Genomic DNA, 22,067 nt, shown 5'->3' with positions numbered 1-22,067 from the left:
ATTCTTACGAAAACATTAACCATGATTATAATACGTAATCTAGTAATGAACACCATTTTCATTACTGTAGAATGAACCTAGAATCTTATCTTAGACTTACTAAGCTCTACGGACTTCTAGACACGGAAGAACTTGTAATCCCAATACGGAACCACTGATAAGCTCAGATATTGGATTCCTAGTAACACTCTAGGATTATCTTTAATGCCTGTGGTATCAGTCTATTCTCCAAAACATAATGGATCTGTATCCCATACGGATCTAATATTGTGCTCTGATACCATCTGTGGCGCCCCGCCAAACGCTAACACAAATCCCAAGGCCAAATCCCGAGGTACTAGGTGACACCTCGAAATTTCGGCATGGTCTCCTCTGTTTATGTTAGCGTTTCACGAAACTCAAACCTAATAAACCAATTTATAACAAAACCTGTATATAAAAATGTAGATACAGGAAGATAACAGCGGCAGGCTAATTACATCTAACATGTAAGTAAATCAGAGTGCAGAAGATTTAACCATATACAGGCTTACAAAATACTCTTACTCTAACATGGGCCTAAACTCTCAATCCAAAAACTACATACATCCTGGATGAAACTGACAACACTAACGGATGTAGCCCTAGTGCTCACCAGGCAATAAACTCTGATCGTCGATCTGATCGACCAGATACTCCTCAATTACTGACTCTACGCCTGCCTTGGTAGCTGCAAATGCTGAAACTAAAAAAAAAATAGGAAGGAAAGGGTGAGTAACAATGGTTACCCAGTAAGTCCACAACCAATTCCTACTAATAACCCTTCCTAAGCATGATCGAATAAAGCATACTGAACATTTTAATACATGCAAGATTTTACAAGATAAAATACGATCAACTGGTACATATAGCCAGGGATGAGCAACTAAACAGTTTTAAAAATTACAGATAGCATCAATCATCCATACTCATCATACATTTTTCATTTTATGCAAATAATATTGTCAACATTGAAATAATAGACATGCTTCTCATTTATAATTTGAAATACAACAACAGGTACATAATACAAATGGTGGAGTATTGGAATTAAAGAGTTGGGATTCACGACTGGATCGCTCCCAGTCAGGACAGATATTCCTCAATAACATTGTAGTTCCTGATTTTGTGGCTAGTCGTGTCTACCACGCTTGCAGGACCATTTATCCAGATCAGGCTGGCCGTTTGACGTGACCGTAAGCAATGGGTCTCTTTTCGATGTGTCAGAACGTTTGACTACTACTAGATTGTTAGTGATCACTGACTAATCATCTTCGTCTATGCCTATCAGGCGTGCATGTGATTCCCAAATGACACTCCACTCGTATACGACCCACCTTTACAATACACGTTCACTGGTAAAGATAAGAAAGGAATGGACCCGGATTCCAGTTGTGACTCCACTATCATACGCGTCTCATACCACGTATGAGTTTGGTGGTCCCTACCGTACATCCTAGGATAGTGCACCCCTCCGGATGATATGACACACTATCCCTTCAGGCATTCACAAACCCTTTAACAGCTCACAAAATAGTTACGTATATATATAGTTTTTCATTTAAAACAAAAGAGAAATTAACAGAATAGGGTTGAGAATGGATATCCAGTTCCTACCATGCAACTATTGCCACCCGGCCTAAAATAAATAACAGTACTCAGCGCACGCGCTAACATAATCGAAAATAAACATGCAACCCTTTCATTAATAACCTGGATATCCTTTCACCAACCTACATACAACATACAATGTAAAATGCATACATCACCCCTCGGGCGTGATTCTGACATTTTACCGTTCATTTCCTTTTTCCATTCTCTCGACTTCTCACTTTTCATATTTTCAAATCAACCATTCATTTCCAATCTTTCAAGGTCATTATTTCGGTCTTTCCATTGAAAGCCTTCAAAGTTTATTGACAAACAAGGTCCCGATGACGCACGAAGCAAAAACTGTTAAAAATAATGAAAGCTGGTGAAAATTTGACTAAGTGTCGGAAACTCAATTTTTCAAAGTTCTCGAAATTGAAAATGGGTTTTTCGAAATGAAAGTCTCGCTTACGAGATTCGACACCATATAGTTTTTGTAATCTAATTCAAAGTAATGTGAAAATTATTATATTTTGAAAACTTGTCGAAAACGTCGAAATTTACGTTTTGTTCTTAAAATCAAAATTTGGATTTTGATCCTTTGAGATTTGGATCTTAAAATCATTCCTATTGTTCCGAAATGGGGGGTAAAACCTTAATTTCATCAAAACTGTGTCTATCGGTGGTAGAATCAATATGTTGTCTGTGGAACCGACAGAATACACATCGGCAAGTGTCGGTGGGACCGACGGTCCTGCCGACAGAACAAAGTTTTCGACGATTTCTTGATCTCGTCGGTGGCAGAAGCAACATTCTGTCGGTGGCACCGCCCTTCCCACCTACAGCCTGAACCTCACTCGCGATTTTTGGGTTTTTCGATCCCTTTTTCGATTTCTTCTTCCATTCTTCGAAGCATTCGACCCACCCACGATTTTGTTATCAAAATTCGATAAAGCATAAACAAAACACCTACTTCTACCATGAATTTGAAATCAAACACCAATTTCTACGATTTAAATGCAAACAATAAGTTTTGTTTCAAAACCCTAAATGCACATTTCGGAAATCTGAAGCTACCAATAAGAATTGAAAGTCCCTTACTTGGTTGTGAACGCCAAGGGTACAAGCTAGCACTACAACTCAAGGTTGGATGGCTCAAGAGTCGAGGTTGGGCTGACTTGGATGCGAAACGAGCGAGAGTTTGCAAGGTATCCGACAATGACGTTCTCCTTCGCTTCTACAATGAATTATATACCTAGCTCCTAACTCGATGAAGCCCTCGGATCGAATGTGTTGGGGTTTACTCGAGCTACCCGGCTATTTTTTGATGGAGGATGGAGAAAACGAACAAGAATGAACAACCAAAGGTGGTGAAGTTGTAACCCTCGTCGTGGCCGACAACTTTGCCTTCTTCGTCGAGGTTCAACTCGGCTTCGTTCGCTCACAAACTTGACGGAAATGGGTCGAAACCCTAGGGTGGAGAAGTGGCTGTCGTTTGGGGTTTTCTTAGAGAAGAAGAGGAAAGAATGAAATAAAAGAAATCAGATCCCTTTTTATAATAAAGCTGAGGGGCATACTTGTAATTTCCCCTTTATTTCTAGTTTCGATCGTAACTTAACTATTCGGACTTGGGAAACGACAAACGAATATACCATTTCGAATAATTTTTCGATTCGGATCTAATGGTGTGATCAAATCTTTTAAATCTCGCTCTAACAAAATTCCACTATTTTGGATCCCACTTAACGCGAAATTCGAGGATTTGTTAACTTTTTTCTCCGAACTCGAATTCGAACTTGCTTACAAGATAATATATATATTTCGATCCTTTTGAATCTAATGGAGAAGTTGATTTTCCTAGAAATTAATCATAAGAAGATCCGAGTATTTTACTCTAAGTCTCTCCTTCGATATTTTCTTCCAAATCTCACTATTTAATTTCCTCGAGATATGAGTTGAAAAATCTGAGGTGTTACAAGAGGCCCAAAAATAAGGGCATTTTTGTAAAAAAGTCTTAAAATAGGGATTTGCCAGTCTTTTATTAAAAAATGCCTCTTAAACCAATAATTTTTTTTTCTCTCTAAATTCAGTCGACTGCCATGGGAGGCGTTCTTTGAATAATTGCCCGAAAATGTAGAAGTTTATTGTCGAAGATCCAATGCCGATCGATTGGAGGCGTTTCCAATGAAAACGCCTCTGAAGAAAGAAGAATCAAGGGCACAAATCTGAGGTGATTTTCTTCAATCATCGAGATAGGTTATGTAAGAGGCGTTTCCAACGGCCATTTAGTGAACCGCCATTAGAAACCCCAAATCGAGACTCCGCCATTACATAAACGACAAAGAATCGAGGCGTTTTCAACATACTTTTTTCGCAATTTCCAATTTGACGATAATTTTTCGTTTCCTCTTCTTCTCCCTCACTTTCTCCCACTCCCACTATATATTTCTATCCCATTCTCAAATACTTCCATTCTCTAATGATTTATCAAGGTTGAAGAAGAAGAAGAAGAAGAAAAAGAAGAAAGGGTTTTTTTTTTTCAACCCCAATCTTTCGATATATAGAAGAACAGGTAATTTTGTTTTCCCATTTTCTCTGTATCAATTGATTTTGTATGAATTTTTTTTAATCGTCAGGGTACAACACTAATTCGAATTAATTTAATTTTTTTTTCAAAAAAATTTATTTACAGTATTTGGTTGATCCGAGAGAACCAAATCTCCAAAATACGGGTATTACAACCAATATGTTTACACCCTGATTTAATTTTAGTAAGGACTCTTTCAATCCAATTTTAGTACGGACTCTTTCAATCCTTTTAAGGCCTCAAAAATTTTAGATTATGAAGTAGACAAAACTAAAAGTGGTTATATGTTAGGCATTAGGTAAAAGAAAGAGTATGAGGGAGCTATCCTAGGTTTGCATAAGGTGGGTATTCTTTTGTAAGGACTCCTCCATGGGGATGTTTTGTAGACTGATGTAAATATGCCATTGTAACCTCTTGTATTCATTTTTTTCTTCGCTAGTTTCACTTTCTTTCTTTTTTCAAGTAAACTATTTTTTTTTAACAATGATAATAAATGACCTTCATATCATCTTGAATCAATAATTGATCAACTAGTGGTAAATGATCTACTAGAACAACATGTCCTAGTTCACTACGTCATATTGCACTTTTTGCGACGCAATAATTGCGGTAAAAACGACTGCTAAAAGCTGTCGTAAATTGTTACAGTTTTTAGCTGTCGTTTAACTATCGTTTCTATATAATTATGTACAATAATAAGTAAAATTTGGGGTGCCAATAGCCACTCTAAAATAAGTAACCCTTTCTTCCCCGGTTTGAAAGAAGAACGACACTCTTTGTCTTTCGTCCTGTCCTCTCGTTCTCTCCCATTCTAAGGTTTGCGCGCACACACACACTTTCTCTTTCTCCACAGCTTACCATCACGAATTACCTTCTCTCTCACTCGACTCTCTAGGGTTTTATTTCATTTTATCTTGTCTCACACTTCGATATCTCTCAGACCCAATCACAATCGGATTTGAACACTCTAGGGTTTCGATCTCTCACACACAATCAGATTGAACTCTCAAAGGTTTCGATCTTTTTCAGATTTTCTCTCAGATGCAATAGGATTTCAATTCTCAAGGGTTTCGATCTCTCTCAAATTCTCTCTCAGATGAAGCAGATTTCAACTTTTTGGGTTTCTATCTTTATAAGATTGGAAGTTGAGTTTTTGCTAGGGTGCTCCTCACTCTTCAAGGTATGATCTATCTCAAGTACCCTTAGATTTTTCTCCTTTGTTAGATCCATTCGATTTCAACCCTCTAGGGTTTGAGATGCAAATTGTTTAGGTTTCTTGACACGATTCCTCTGTATTTGCTAGCACACCATCAATTTCTCCTAAATTTAAGTAACATGGGGGAGTAGGTTTACAAACCATGAATTTGGATTTTTTTTTGTTTATCTTGTATTTATTCTTCAATCATCAGAGACTAAAATAGGTGGTAAAAAAACAAGAAATAACATAGTTCAAGTCAAATAGAATAGTGGAGCTTTTTCTTTGGAATAGAGTTAATAGAGTGAATTAGTAGAATTTCTGATTCTTTTTGTGTTTTTGGTGCTTAGTTTGTTTCTGATTCACCAAATCTAGAAAAGAGAATTATCATTTCTCATTTCTTATTTTGATGTAAAATATGAGATTTGGCTATCTAGAAAAGAGAATTATCTTTTCATTTTTTCATCATCCCATTTCTTTACACCTTGCTACTTTTAACTTTATGTATCATTAAATGAAAAACAGTAGATGATTTTCATTATATAGAAATTAATGAAATATTTTAGTTAGTAATAAGGAATTCAGTGAGACTGCTTAACATGCTAATCATTATAAATAATTTTTCAATGACATGTTCATGAGTAGGATAACTATAAATTATTTTAGAGGTGGGGCCACATCACATTTTATTAGTGACTCTTTTACCTAAATATGCAACGTGGGGTGGAGTAGCCAATTTTCTATATTTAGAAGAAATCACCATCATTTCCATGTCCATTTTGGAAAGGAAAGTGATATATAATTAAGTAGAGCTGAGTGGCATTGTCTTTTAGAAAATTTTAGCCGATTGAGAAATCAATGGGTTTGTTTGCTTGAGACCTACTCCTACAACTGTACCTTCTCCTCCTTATATGGGTTAGTATGGAGTTCTATGCCATTGCATAAGCTCTCAAGCATTGGTGTCATTATGTAGCATACCTAGTATTTATCACGAAGCATGTGGTATGGTGGCACCTCAACTCCAAAAGATGTGAGTGCTTAATATCTATGGTCCTTAATCATAGGTGATATTATGTAGTATACTTGGTGATTAAGTACCGATGTGCATCTTCCCCTTGGTGAAGCAAACATTGGATTTATGCTTAGAAACCATTTGGGGAACCCAATATGAGTAGTAACAACTGGATAAACACCTAAAAACATCTTACATTATGAGCTGTGGGCCATTTTTTAAAGTAATGATTTATGTTCTGGGCAATAAATCTTGTTCTTACTATCAAACAGAGAAATCAATTTACTTGTAAAGGGATATGGGAGGAAACTTGAGTTACAACTTTCTATTTGTTAACTTTAGGGTCGTATACTTCTCACTTGTAGGTCTTGGACAATGTGAAGTTTCTTTGTGAATGACCTTTCCTTGAGCTTTTGTGTATTTGCTTTGTTGAACCACCCTATTTTCAGATGACGGTGAAGCCTATCATCAACTATATGTTGCAATCTCTTTGTTCTGTATGTGCTTTCCATAAGAATCCTAAGGAATGAGAATGGGAGAAATACTATAACATGGGCTAATATCACTTTTAATATTAGAACAGTAGATAAATAAATATGTTTGTGTGAGAGTTTTCAAATACTTTTTATTGTTGAAAATTGATATCATGGTAGAAGGAATTTAGGACAAATTTAAAGCACAAGAGAAAGTAGGTTGCAGTGATTATTGAGAAAACAAATGAGTTCAAGTCCAAAATCAACGTAAAGAATAATATAAACTACGGAGAATGACCTCAAAGGCTATCTATTTTGAAAAATGGATTAGAAGGTTGAGGTTTACGTTTTAGAGAATATTTTCCTTGCAAAGATCTTTTGAAACATTCTTATCATGACCTCTTGAAGTATTATTTCATTCAATGCTTAAAATGCCTTTTATAATGCAATTCAAATATTTTGAAATACGTTTTCTTTACTTGACGAACGAGCCTTATGTCAGTTGTTCCTCTTGAAGTACTAGGCAGTTTTGCATTTTTTTTCCTTAGTTATTTATTCTTTTCTTTTTTCCTTTGAACAGGATAGTCTTATAGCTGCTGCATTTAAACAAACACTTGTTCAGGTTAGTTCTGGTGGATTTGTCTCATACACCTTGAATTTCTTTAGATCTAGTTAATGCACATTTTCATGTTAAATCCATGTTCAATGAGTAGAAATCACAATCACAATCACAATTCACTACCTTGCAGCTCAACATGCGTATATTAATTTTTGCCTCTTCTATTGTTGAAAAGTTATCACTTCATTCTTTAGAAGTTATTGGTTTTAAAATATGTGCATTAACTGGGAACTTGCTTCTCATGTAAAATTCACTACCTTGCAGCCCAATATGCTAGTTGTTGACTCTTTTCTTTTCCTTTTTTTCTTTAAGCAAAATATTTAAGGAGTTCAAAGGGGTCTGCTTTTGAAGACTTTTGGTTTAAATGGGACCTATTTTTAAGTTGTACTCTTTTCTATATTTGTGTGCCTTGACTCCCTTTCTTCGTATTTTAACTAATGAAATATCTTTACTTATTAAAAGTAAAAATAACATTAAGCCACTTCTACTTGCTAATGGTCAAACAAGGAGTTCATTGAGACTTAACAGTGTATGATGGTTCATTGAACATGAATACAGTTTTAAATTCATAATTTTTCAAGTAGTTATTTCAATGATTGTTACTTCCTATCCCAAGTATGCTTTACATTCTCTCCACTTGCCCGTGATTTTTATTCAACATCTAAACAAAAAATTTATGTTTGAAGGCATGATTCATGAATTATTTCAATAAGTGGTTTTCTTCCTGTCCAGCACCACGAGGTGCTTAGGGGGTCTCTTTACTTGAGGATTTTTTTTAAAGCAGGAATCATTGTTAGGAGGTGCTAGTTAGTGGTTTCTATTGTTTCATTTTACTGTTTCCACATTTTTAGTATCTCACTTTGCTCCTTGTACTAATGAAACCCTGATACTAATCACAAATAAGCAATCAATCACTTTCCTGCAATTTGCATGTTTTTCAGTTGCATTTACAACTGTACTGCTATGTGTTCAAGAAATGGATTGCAAACACCATAATTCAGGGTTTTATCTCCATAACACTTTAAAATTGGAATTGTGAGGAATTAGGGAGAAATTTATATACAATTTTACCTAACTAGATATAAGGACAACACCCCTATCAAGAAAAAACCCTACATTTAATAAATTGAGTTCCTTGTTGTGCTTTAGTTCTTTTGCTCATTTATAAAATTCTTAGAGTTTGATGTAGCTTCATCTTATTAACTATGAGTACAACCCTGACTTGCTGAGAAACAAGCCCAATCAACATGGTTTGTATTTTTATGCAAATAATTCACTAATTATTTATTGGTTTTGTGATTTCCCTTTCTGATGGCGGATTAAAGGGGGTCTTGTTTCAAATTAGAAGAGTTATTTTATATTGCTTCCATTACTATTCATTTGGATGATCCTAAAATTTTTTTAGGATAAAGCTTTGAATTTCTACCATGTCGTCATCTTTAGCTTCGATACGTTATTGTAGGAGGCCTTGGTGTTGAGGTGATGGCGAGATATGCCTTGGTATATAGGATTAGACTGCCTTATGCCTTGGAGTATTGTTGAGAAATTTATGTATGGTGGTTGGATGAAACTTAATGATATTTTGCTTACAATGGTAGAAATCATGTAAAAAACAAAAAGTAAGCATTTTGAATCCAAACTACTTCTAAAATTTGATCTGTAATTTTTCTGTTTGAATGCTTTTGAATATAGATACAATTATTTCGGGTATGGGCAGTCTTCTGGAAAGGTATGGCATCTTCAACTAAGATTTATTGATTAAAGGAAAATTATTTTTCTAGTTTGATTAAGTTGGAGATTGTTGATTTGTGCTTTTAATGGCTACTGATAGCCGAGCGGCCAAAACACGTACGTAGACATTGAAACTGTGTATAAATACCTTGAATTAATGCTTTATTGAATGAGTGTCTATTCGTTTTTCATGCAGAATAGTAATAAAATCCCAATGGTCAATTGCCTAGTCTTGATAATCCATGTGAGTGTTTCTATTCTATTTTTTAAGATGTTAAACCAATTATTACTTGTTAGTTTGATTTGGCAACTAAATATGAATTAAATTGGAGATGTATGCTAAATTTAACTTACAAAATTTGTTTTGTTTTCCCTAACTTTTTATTTCTTTACAATGCATTTCATTTGTCTTCTTGCAGTTCCAGGCAACACACCGTGTTAGTTCCTTGCATCAGCAATCAATTAATTTCAATAGAAATCAGCAATACATATCTTCACTGGTTAATATCTTCAATTCAACAGTCTATTTATAGAGTTTGGAACAGTTTCAAAATGGACATTCCAAAGGAGATCTTTTTGAAGATTTATAAGATGCCTAGTTACTACTTTGATTTAGTATACGAATTCTTTGAAAATTGATACATTAGTTTTTTTAATAGATGCAAAATTTTTACCTGCACTGTATTGAAATCGATCATGTGCATGAAATCGGTCATGTGCACTCAATGCCATTTGATTTTTCCTAATTTTGTGTTGCTGATTGTATTGTGTAAATATGCATGTTAAAAGATGAATTTGTTTTGATGTACTTGTTGAACTACTTTTCAGGTGGATTTGAAATTTTTTCTGGGAGAGGAGAATACGGTTGTCGATTAAAAAAGAGTTGAAGGTAATCTTTTGATAGTCTTTGTTATTTTGATGGTCTATTTAATTCCATTGCAAGAGTTACTTATCCATTGTGTCTTTCTACAATGTTGTTGGTTGTTTGATTTCATGAAATCTTTTCAATGTGAGCCGACAGTCTTTCTACAATTCCCTTTATATTTTTCAATGTATTGTGCAAGATGGTTTCCATGATTGCTTCGGTTAGGCTGCAAAAGATGTAGAGTTCGATAGCACTTTCAATGAAAGAGTAGAAGTAACCGGGGAAGTTTTTCAATACTGCCTACAAACTTAAGTTGAAGGAGTTTAGTGAGGCCGCTAAGCTGTGCTCAATGGTAATCTTGATTGCATTTCCATTTGATTGGTCCACGTCAAAGTTATTTTATTTTAATAATTTTTTTTATTTACTTCACTAATTTCAAAACAAGTATTGAAGCTTGAACCTAGCAATGTAAAAGCGTTTTTCCGGAGAGCCGAAGCATACATAGAGACACTTGATTTGGACATAGTTGAGTTGGAATTGAAGAACGCATTTGAGATTGATCCTAATAATGGATTCTCGATAATTTTAAATTGTAGATTAGAATTTGGATTGGTAGTTAGATTTGCATAATTGGTAGTTAGAAAATAGTTAGTGTTATGAAAGTTAAAAGACGATGGGAATTTGGGTCTTTTCATGTTGTTAGTTGGGGTCTAGGTCATCAATTTTAAAATATAGGGGTAACTCCAATATTCAGCAACATGAGGGGGGTAGGTGTAAAACAATTTTTTTTTATAAAGAAAATACCCTATAGCGACGGTCACTGACCGTCGCTATATCCTCATTTTACTGTAGCAATAGTTGTTTTTTCTGACTGTTTTAGGCTGTCGCAATTAAAAAATCACTCCTTTTAAAACGACTCCATTTGTGACTGTCGGGGCAGTCGTTTTTGACGAATTATGACGTAGTGGTTGACGGTAGAACTACGTTGGCGATCTTTATCTTTATTACCAAATCCATTCATGTCCTCAACAATAGAATCTAAGTTAAGTAGATAGATCCTATTTGTAAATTTTAATTTCCTTCAAAATTTTCAAATCATCCATTACAACAAATTGCCATGGATTTTTTCTCCTTTCTATATTTTTGTCTGTCGGTTATTGATTTAGGGTCTAATTTGTTGGATATGAGCTACTAAATGATTGATCAGCACTGCTAGACAATCTAATATGATTGATCAATAAGCGCAAATGTTTCCAGCATGATCTTAACTGTCAGTACCTGTTAATCATAACCATCCAATTAAGTTAAAAGGAACAAATTATCTTGCCTTATTTAAAATGATCTATAAGCTAACCTAAAGCTCTTAAACTTACTATTAATTGAAAACTCTATTTTTTTTATAAACATTTACTAAATTTGTTATGTATAAAATTTTGAGTTCTTTGGAAAGAATATTCTTCACATTGAGTCCAACTTTAGGCTTTGGACATTGTTTGACTCAAAGGAATGGTAGTAAATAGGTAATATAAGATTATTGCATTATCTATTTTCCCCTTTTGCAAGCTAATACTACATTTTTGATGGCAGGGGTTCACAGCTACTGGTGTGAAGCGTGATCAACTTTTTATTGGTGATATTCATATAATCACACCGTACAAGAATGGACGTACTATAGTGGATGTGAAAATTGATACCGATTCTAATGTAAGGAGAGCGATTCTTCTACTAACTGAACCATGTGTTCAGATTTTTCTATTTATTATTGTTGGTTCTTTGTTATTCCATTCATGCTTGTGTCATTCTTTGGGTGATTACGATATTGAGATTCGACTCTTGTTTTATTTCTCTCTATTTGAACTAATAGAGTTGTCTCTATTATTTAAGAGTCGTGATGATATGACGCCCCACTATGACATACGCTCCCATCACATAACTGTAGATCATTTGCCTCGGGGTACAAAAGAAAGAGATTAATGGTTCTTTGTATCCCAAGGCAAATGATCTACAGTTCTGTGATGGGAGAGTAGGGAAGCGTATGTTAGAGGGGGGCGTCAGAAAATTTATGATTCTAGAATATATTTAAAAGGATTATTTGTTTTTAATAAAATTTTCTTTCATTTATCCAAAATGGCACGAAACTTTGAATCATGATAACAAAGGAAACCATATAATTACAAAAGCCTATTATGTAAAATACTACAAAAAACAAACAAAAAAAGATACTATAACATATTTCCATAAGGCGTACGCCTTAGTCAAAAGATGAAAAAGAAGAAGAAGTATGATCTCCTAAAGTATTAACCTTTTCAATGCCTATTTGAATAGGATGTAAGCCTGTTAAAAATTTTTAGAATGGGCTGATTTTTGGGGAGGAGGATCTACTCATCACAAAGATCATCCTCACCCAAAATCAGCACATTCCAAAACTTTTAACCTATATAAGACCAAATAATTCGGCTATTTGGGTTGCCTTAATTAATCCCTGAGGTACTTTTATAGTTTCCTTATTAGATGTGATGTTGATTTTTATTCTCATTGATCTTATGAACAACAATAGGTACATTGTATAGATGTTTGGCTTTTAAATTTCTTATTACTCAGCCATAGTAATAAGTTTTGGTATACTTGGTTGATTCATACCTTAGGTAGTTCTAGAAATACTTCATGGACGATGACTAACCTTGTCTTTTATTTGGAGGCAAATATGAAGTTTTAGGAATGTTATGATATATAAGTTAGAATATATGTAACTCTTTCTCGTTTCTCTATTTTAGTGTCGATTTCTTTGACGGATGTTAGATTCACAAAAACACCCCTAATGGATAAGAGTTGGATTCATAAGTCGAGGTATGTTTACATTTGATAGCTTATTAAGTTTAATGTGGGAATGTCACACCGTTTATGTATTGATTGTATGAATATATTGAATGTCTTACGATTAGCCAAGAATATATTGAAGGGGTAAAGGAATTCATTGAGTTAGCATTTAAGCGTGGAGCCATTGTTAATGAGAAGTTGAAGTGTCCATGTCCGAAATGTAACAATGTGTTATATCAGAGTAGAGAAAATGCATATGAACATATGATCTATTTTGGATTCGATAAGAATTATAATAGATGGTTCTTCCACGGTGAAGATATTGGATCATCGAGAGAGAGAGTGGAATTTGGATTCAGATGTAAGATCAAACGTGCAAAGTATGGGAGATGAAATGGGAGATCTTTTAAATGATATTTTTAGAATCCCCAACGCAAATTGTGATATGGGTAGTCGTATGCAGACAAAAAATAGTAAGTTAAATGCAGAAGCTAAAAAATTTTACAATCTGATATGTGATGGAGAAAAGAGTTGTATCCTGATTGTACAAAACATACAAAATTATCTTTCGTCGTCAAACTATTTCACATAAAGTGTCTTAGTGGATGGAGCAACAAATCATTTACAATGTTACTTGAATTGTTGAGGGAGGTACTTCTAAATGGGTCAACATTGCCAGAAAATTTTAGTCAGACCAAAAAGATCATATCAGATTTAGGTCTCGACTATACTAAGATCCATGGATGCCCCAATGATTGCATGATATATTAGAGGGAGACCAGTGAGAAACAAGAATGTGATACATGCGATGCTTCAAGATGAAAAATGGAAGGAGATGATCCAAGGGATAAGAACAAAAGTTCGGCTAAGATATTGCGATATTTCCCTTTAAAACCAAGGCTACAAAAACTGTTTATGTCAATCAAAACTACTTCTAACATGAGATGGCATGACGAAGGTCGTACAAAGGATGGTTTGTTAAGGCACCCACAAAGACTCATTAGCATGAAAATATTTTAACGATCAAAATCCGTTATTTGCTTTAGACAGTCGTAATATAAGACTTGGATTGGCTAGCAATGGTTTTAACCTTTTCAGGACGATGAACATTTCTCATAGTATATGGCCTGTGATTCTTATTCCATATAATTTACCCCCGTGGATGTGTATGAAATAGTCAAACATGATCTTATCCCTATTGATCCCTGGTCCTAGTAGTCCTGGAAATGACATAGATGTTTACATGAGGCCTCTGGTGGAAGAATTGAAAGAATTGTGGGAATGCAAATAACGACGAATGTTGCATCAAAAAATGAGACCTTTCAGATGCGTGCATCTTTGATATGGACCATTAGTGACTTTCTTGGTTATGCAATGTTATTAGGTTGAAATACGAAAGGAAAACTTGCGTGTCCTGTTTGCAATAAGGATACATGTAGTTGATATTTCAATAAAGGAAGAAAACATTGTTACATGGGCCATCGTCGTTTTTTAAAACTGCACCATAGGTTTCGGAAGGGAAAAAGATCATTTGATGGAATGGTGGAAGATAGGACTTCACCATTTGTTGTGTCTGAAAATGACATTATAAATTTGTTGAATAGGATTGTGTTTAAGTTTGGAAAACAAGTTGGAAAGAAGCGATCGAGACAAGAACAAGATGACATGCCAGATAATTGGAAGAAGTTAAGCATATTGTTCGAATTGCCATATTAGAAGAATAATTAATTGAGACATAATCTGGATGTGATGCACATTGAAAAGAATGTGTGTGATAATATAATCAGTACTTTATTGAACCTCGAAGGTAAATCAAAAGACAACTTAAAGGCTCGTTTGGATTTGGTAGAAATGGGCTTGAGGGACACACTTCACCCCCATATAGTGTCTACGACGAATAAAGTTTATTTTCCAGTTGCTTGCTTTTCCATGGACAAACACGAGAAATAGTTGTTTTGTAGGTATTGAAAAGTCTGAAAGTTCTAGATGGGTACTCTTCCAATATCACAAGACATGTCAATATGAAGAAGCGTAAAATTGCTAGTTTGAAGAGTCACAACTCGCACATATTAATGCAACAATTATTGCCATTGGCTATTAGACGATCACTGCCTAAGAATCTCATTACAGTTATCATTGAATTGTGTAGTTTCTTCCGTGAATTATGTAGCAAAGTATATAATGTTCAGGAGTTGCATCAACTTGAGGAACACATTGCGTTCACGTTGTGCAATTTAGAATGAATTTTTCCACCTGCATTCTTTGACATTATGGTGCATCTACCGATCCATTTGGCTAAAGAAGCAATATTAGGTGGTCCTGTTCAGTATCGTTGGATGTATCCAATCGAAAGGTGCGTAATATTAAAAGTAATTATGATCTTAACTCAAATTGCTTTCAAACAATTATCTCATATAAATTATATTTATTTTTATATAGGTATTTGTACAGATTAAAATCTTATGTGCGAAACAGATCTCAACCTAAAGGATCCATAGCTGAAGGATACTTGACTGAGGAATGTCTCACATTCTGTTCAAGATATCTACATAATGTTAAGACAAGGTTCAATAGACCAATTAGAAATTATAATGGTTACATTTCATTTGAGAGAATTGGAAAGAGAACAGGCACATCACTACATACTGTTCAACAACAAGAATATTACGTGTTACATAGAGTAAAAGAATTTTGTTTGAATCATTTAAGTTATGCACAAGTGTACGTGATGTAATTTAGCTTTGTGATTGTGCAGACAACATATGCGTTATCTTATAATGCAATTTTCACGCAAAAATTCTCATGAACTGCAGAAATTACAAAATGAAATGTTTACTAGTTGGTTCAAGGATCATGTAAGTGAAATAGATTAAATATGATTTTGACTTATTAGTTTTATCTTGGTAATGTATCAATATTAATTTTTTCGCTTCAATCAGGTGCAATTATTGAAGAAATCAAATAAAACCGTGTCAGATGAAATTGTGAGCTTAAGCTTAGGTCCACAAAGTTTTGCAAAAAGATTTAAGGGGTATATTCAGAACGATTTTAGATTTCGTGTATCGGATAACGAGAAGGGACGTAAAAGTCAAAATAGTGGTGTTGCGGTTACTGCAACCACTACAAGTTATGCAAGCACTAGAGATAAAAGACCCGTTACAAGATCAATAACATATTATGGACGTTTAACAGATATAATTGAATTGACATATTCTCATAATTTTAAGTTTGTATTGTTTAAGTGTGATTGGGCTGATGTTACAGTAATGGGCAAAGGAATAAAGATTGATGATTATGGGTTTACTCTTGTCAACTTCACACGACTTTTATTTCAAGGAGATAAAGTCACAGATGAACCATTTGCACTAGCTTCACAAGTACGACAAGTTTTCTATGTAGAAGATCATGTTGATTTAGGATGGAATGTTATTGTAAAGACTAAATCGGGATATTTGTATGACATGAATGAGGAAATTGTTAATGAGAAAGACGATATATAGGAGAGTCATCCATTTGGTGATGGTTTTGATAGAAATGTCTTTGAAGAAACCAATGATGGTGATGTCACTTGGGTTAGAGATGATGTGGGGTTACTATCGATGCACCTCCTCACTGATTATCTGAATCGCTTTCTCATCCAGTTGATGATGCAAATGATTCTAATTTTGAAAATCACTAAGGCAGAGCTCATATTTTGCAATGAATTATTTAATTTAAATGTTCATCGGTATATCAATATCATTGTTTAATTAGTTATTTACTGCTTAAATTTATAATAAATATTTAATTAATTTTTATTTTGATTTCATATTTGTGTTCTAACATTGTTTGTAAATGTAGATGGACTCACTCCAGCATGAGGTTAATGAGGTGTCTTCAGGAGTGCCCCCCCAAGAGAAGGCGAGGCCCGACATAATACATTAATATATTTAATATCGAACCTAATCGAAGACCAGAAGTACTTTTCAACAAGGCTAGCCAAGCTTATGGTAAGCATGCTCAAAAGTTATCTAATTTTTGTGGTGTCTTGGCTAGAAACCCACATCTACTCAGATTAGATGTCCCATTATGGAAGATAATTGATAAGGATGCCAAAGAATGAGTGTGACAGAACGTTTTAGTATGTTAGATATCTTTAACAGAATTATGTAGATTTTTTTTATCGATATAATTTTATGAATTTTTTTATAATAATTTTACATTTTTCTTTAATTTCTAGAATAAATTTTTGATCGGTTTCAAACATCATAAGCATGTAATGAAAAAAATTAACAAGTTGTGGAAAGACTACAAGCATAGACTGAAGGCTCGTATTTGTAATGTATTTAATGATGATAGAACTCGAGTTCAAAATTATCCGGATGATATTCCTCTTGAGTAGTGGATCACGTTGATTGATTTTTGGAATTCTGAATTGGGTCAGGTATATTTTGTATAAAAAAAATTTAGTTTGTAAACATTACATGTTGAGTTTTTTATTAATTAATTGATCTTGATATAGCATTGGAGTACTTTTAATTGAGAAAATCGTTCCCACCAGACGATGCTTCATACATGTGGTTCGAAGAGTCTCTCACGTGTACTTCATGAAGAGGTATATCAATCATATTAATGTTCCATTAATTATAAATATAGTCATTATTTTGTTTGATATATCAATTACATATGTTACTATACTAATCACTATTATGTTATTTTCTAATATGTGAATAGGAAAAACAAAATCCAACGAAGGGTCAACTTAGCCGGGCAAAATTATTTATCAAGACCCATACTAATGGTGATAACGTTTTAGTAGATGATGTTTCTCCTAAGAAAATTGTAAGTACGAAATTACGTTATTGAAAAAAATCAATTATTTACTATAATTAATCATTGTCAATAATTGTTGATTAAATTAATTAAAATCATAAATATTTTTGTAGGATGAGATGAAAGAACTCATGAAAGATTTACCACCGGACTCTCAAGACATCATCGAACAGAATGACATATTTGTTAAGGTTATGGGGCCTGAGAAACCTGGCCGTGTTCGTGGGTATGGCTTGGGTCCGACTCCAACATCATTATTTGGATCATCTTCTAGCCAAGGTGCCTCCTCATCCATAGATATCGAGGAGCTTATCACTTTGAAGGATAAAGTGAAAACTTTAGAAAATCAACTTATTGAAATGAAGAAACAAAGAGAAGCTGATAAGGTCAAGGCTGAGCAACAAAGAGAATCTGATAGGGAGGCGCATAAGGAGCTCAAACGTTTTTTTTATGAGAATGGAATGATTGGTAAGTATTTATTCTTATTATTTAAGTTTTATAATAAGGTAATACAATATAATTCATAATATTTTTTTTTTACAGTTTAAAAATTCGTATTCAGTTCCACTTGACTCTTCTACTCAGCCTCCGGACGATGATTGATTTATCGTAACTTATAAGAATTACTCTTTCTTTTAATGTCTTTAGTAAACTACTTTGTTTTAAATACTAAGTAACATCAGTAACTTTTGGGATTTTTTGAACTATTTCAAGATAGGTAAGAATAACTTCTTTCACCCATATTATACTCTTTATTTTGGAATGTGTAAAGTACACATACACTAATATGTTGGTGTAAGACTTCATACATTTTTCCTACCTTTTATCATATTTTTTTGCTTGTTAGTACTTCATATTTTTTTATTGTTAGTATCTCGTATCGCATATTTTATGTTTCTTACTATATCATTTTTTTTACTTGTTACTAACTCATATTTTTTATTATTATAGGTAAACCTTTTTTAACTCCGCCAATATAAAATTAAACATTTTACATTGCCGGTCCCAAGCCTGGATAAAGGAGGAGGGAAAATGATGAAGCAAGGAGTAGTTCGCTTGATGCACCTGGCCAAGAGGTAATTCTTTTTTATGTATTATATTTGGCATTAATTTGATTGAATTGTATTACTTTTTTAGTTATTAGTAGAACGAAATATTTGGTCACCTAATTACTATCTATAAACAGAATATGAGGACATTTGGCACAATAGAAGAAAAATGGTAGGAATTCCTTCTGTTTTTCATGGCTGAGTCTCCCTTATTTGATCAGAACCTTGCTTTATAAATAGGATTATACTCCTGAATTTTGGTCATGTTCAAATCTGTATTCACAACTCTTGAAGTTGTGTGTTAAGGATGTGATACATCAGCATCCTTGATCTTGTTTAATTTTTAGTATATACGATTACCCCAATGTTGAGATTCAATATTTTGATTTGGGTTCTTAATTCATGGGCATTGATTGTGACATGATTCTTGGGCATAATCTCCTTTATTTTTCCTTTGGTTTTTCCTTTTGAATAGGAATCCTAGGTTGCTACTGGGATTCAAGTGAATTTTGATCATGTCTAAATCTAACATCTCAAATCTCGAAGTTTTGTTTCTCAAGGTGATGACACATGGACATCCTGGATCTTGAACTTGTTAGCAACAGAATATTGTTCTACCATTCAATTCAATATAGATCATTTTCTTCTTTTAATGTGCACGCTCTTAAAGTTTTCTTACTATTTCAATCCATATTCATTATGGCCTGCCTATCAACCCTTAGAACCTTAAACCTTTGCCAAAGTGCTTAGAGAATGATGGGTACGTTAGAAATCAAGTAGTGGTTTTTGTAAACATTTTCTTCACTTGACTGCAGGAGGATTTCTTTGTTAAACTTCATATTATGCTAGCTGAGATGCCTGAAGTAACAAAGTTGCACCCTGTACCTGATGCTCGTCTCCCTGTAATGAGGTTCAAATTCAATGGGGTTTCTATTGACCTTCTTTATGCGAGATTGTCACATTGGGTTATTCCAGAAGTAAGCATTAGTTTTTGTTCCTTTTATATTTCTTGCATCTTACATGGAGATTCCTACAATACAATGGTGTCTTGTCAAGTACTTCAAAATTGCATGTTTTCTTTTGTTTTCTGATTTTAGTAAATGCATTTGCAACTAGGGACACTCTCAGGTCACTTATGCTGATAATATCACTTTGGGTTATTTCGATGTGTTTGATTGAGAACATTTTTTTAATAAGATTCACTCTAAGCAATTGATCTTAATGATCAGACCATTTTTAGGCAAACAAATATAATGAAACTAGTCCTAAAAAAAGTATTTATGGGATGGTTAACATCATCTGTTTCTAATATATTTTCTACACAGGGCTCATTTATTGAATAGATTGGATTGATATGTTTGAGGACCACTTGTAGATTACAGAACTGTACTATTAAAGTATAGCAGTGCGAGGACCATTGCATGTTTTTAGCAAATGCAAAACTATGTGTTACCAAGCAAAACAACCCACATAGACATCGGTATTCGATCCTGAGTCAATAATAAAATATGGTGATAATCTGACTCCCCCACTTGGCATACTCAAAATACTTTCCTGACTTTGCATCATGTGCTAAAACATTTTATGCCATGGAAAATACTCGATATGTGCAATTTTGTATCCCAAGAAAAAATATCTATGGTTCTAACACATGCCACGCCAGGATAGTATTCTGAGTATGCCTCGTGAGAAGTTTGAAAATCATTCCTCTAAAAGATAAAGTAAATACATGATTATAGGGAGAGTGGGTGTGCCATAACATAGATTTCCTTTCATCGAGGTGCATAACTGCAAAGATTTATAGGGATATGTGGTTGTGTATCCCAAGGAAAGGAAATCTATGGTTCAAACATAGTATGCCACGTGGGAGAGTTTGATTATCGCGACTCTTATAGGGATTGGGGGTGTGGAGGAAAAATATCTGATTGTTCGCACACTAACAAGTCCGCCAGTGTGGAAAGTCAGTTTAGAACTGACTCTTTTTGAAAACTAACCAACGACCATAATCTAGGGGATTTGGGATTATAATCTTTTTCTTTTATTTTAAGTAAAAGAGTGTACCAGGTCAACCAATGTTGAATGTAGATTAGTTTTGAACGACTCTTATTGAAAACTAACCAACATTATGGGGATCTCGGATTATAATCTCTCTTTTTTCCCCTATTTTAAATGCAAAAGTAGTTGTTGTGGATGGGGTATTTGTGAGAAACAAATTTCAGTTTCTACCCGACCTCAATAAAGAAAGAAATAATATAACAAACTTTACTATAAAATTCGACCAAATTGAACTACCTACTTTTCTAAAGAAAATATAACAAACTTTTACTGTAAAATGGGACTTACCAGATTTCTGTTGTTTAACGACTAAATCAGTTACACTTCAATTTTATCCGAAACTTTGTTTATAAATTCTTCTCTTGAATAGGAATTTTGTTGATTCATTAAGGAGATGAAGATGGATTATTGTAGGAGAGTTACATTTCCCATTTCATGTTTAGTTTTTCTTTGTTTTTGCTTGCCCTCAGGGGAACGGATGTTTCTTATGATAGGAGAGCACTTAAGATCAATGGAGAACACCGGGTTATCTTCTCGGGTGCCATTTATTATCCACGCAGCACTCCAGAGGTTGATGGAGAATCTGTGTCAAGAAAACTAAAGAGGTTTGACATTGATTATTTTCTCTGTTGTGTATCGCTTGTCGGGCTCATCGGCGAATTTGGATTGTAGGACTTACATGGAGAACTGGGTAACGGATTTGTAGCAAAAACTGATGGTTTTCTGCAATGGGTCTTTTGGGCCCATGCTTATATAGTGCTCCTAAATTTTTATGAGATCAGTTACTGTGTGGTCATGTTGCAGTCTGTTGGTCATGACAGTCTTTAATTGTGCTGGTTATTGGCTCTCTCTGTTTATGAAATTGGTTACAGAAATCTGACAAACCTTTGGAAAATGTCATAATGAATGCTGATTAATGACAGATTATTAAGCACCTTTAGTTTTCTGTCAAAAAGGGAAAGGTGGGAAGAGTAGTAGTCTGTAGAACTTAGCAGATTGTTGTCTTAAAGGATTGCCCTTTGAATTCAGTTGCAGAAAGCTAAATGGACAGTTTCTTCTGCAAATTGTTTCATCTTTTATAATTTCCATCTTCCTAAATTCTTTGGTTTTATAGACAGTTGTATAGTTTAAATCTTATTAATTTTTTGTGTGGGACCTACATATTGTAGATATTCTCAGGTCCTTGGAAAACATCTCTGCACAATTTTGTGAACAAGCCTGAATTTCTTATTTATGTTGTGTTG

General features: G+C 34.1%; 1 long non-coding RNA gene across 3 annotated transcripts; it reads left to right on the top strand.

Annotated features, from left to right (window-relative positions):
• Window positions 1-6,228: 6,228 nt before the first annotated feature.
• On the top strand, window positions 6,229-17,061 carry LOC147381451 (uncharacterized). Of its 3 annotated transcripts, XR_015174566.1 has the most exons (5): window positions 6,229-9,342; window positions 9,422-9,469; window positions 10,054-10,442; window positions 11,678-11,794; window positions 12,865-15,129. It is a non-coding gene; the product is annotated as an uncharacterized LOC147381451 (long non-coding RNA). The 3 variants fall into 3 exon arrangements; XR_015174565.1 differs by lacking the exon at window positions 12,865-15,129 and adding an exon at window positions 16,748-17,061 and having other exon boundaries at window positions 6,229-9,469; XR_015174564.1 differs by having other exon boundaries at window positions 6,229-9,469.
• Window positions 17,062-22,067: the final 5,006 nt, after the last annotated feature.

Source organism: Akebia trifoliata, unplaced genomic scaffold (assembly GCF_017979445.1).
Source record: "Akebia trifoliata isolate Shusen 1 unplaced genomic scaffold, ASM1797944v1 Contig00480_ERROPOS683370, whole genome shotgun sequence".
NCBI lineage: Eukaryota > Viridiplantae > Streptophyta > Magnoliopsida > Ranunculales > Lardizabalaceae > Akebia > Akebia trifoliata.
This window is presented reverse-complemented; position numbering and strand designations above follow the sequence as displayed.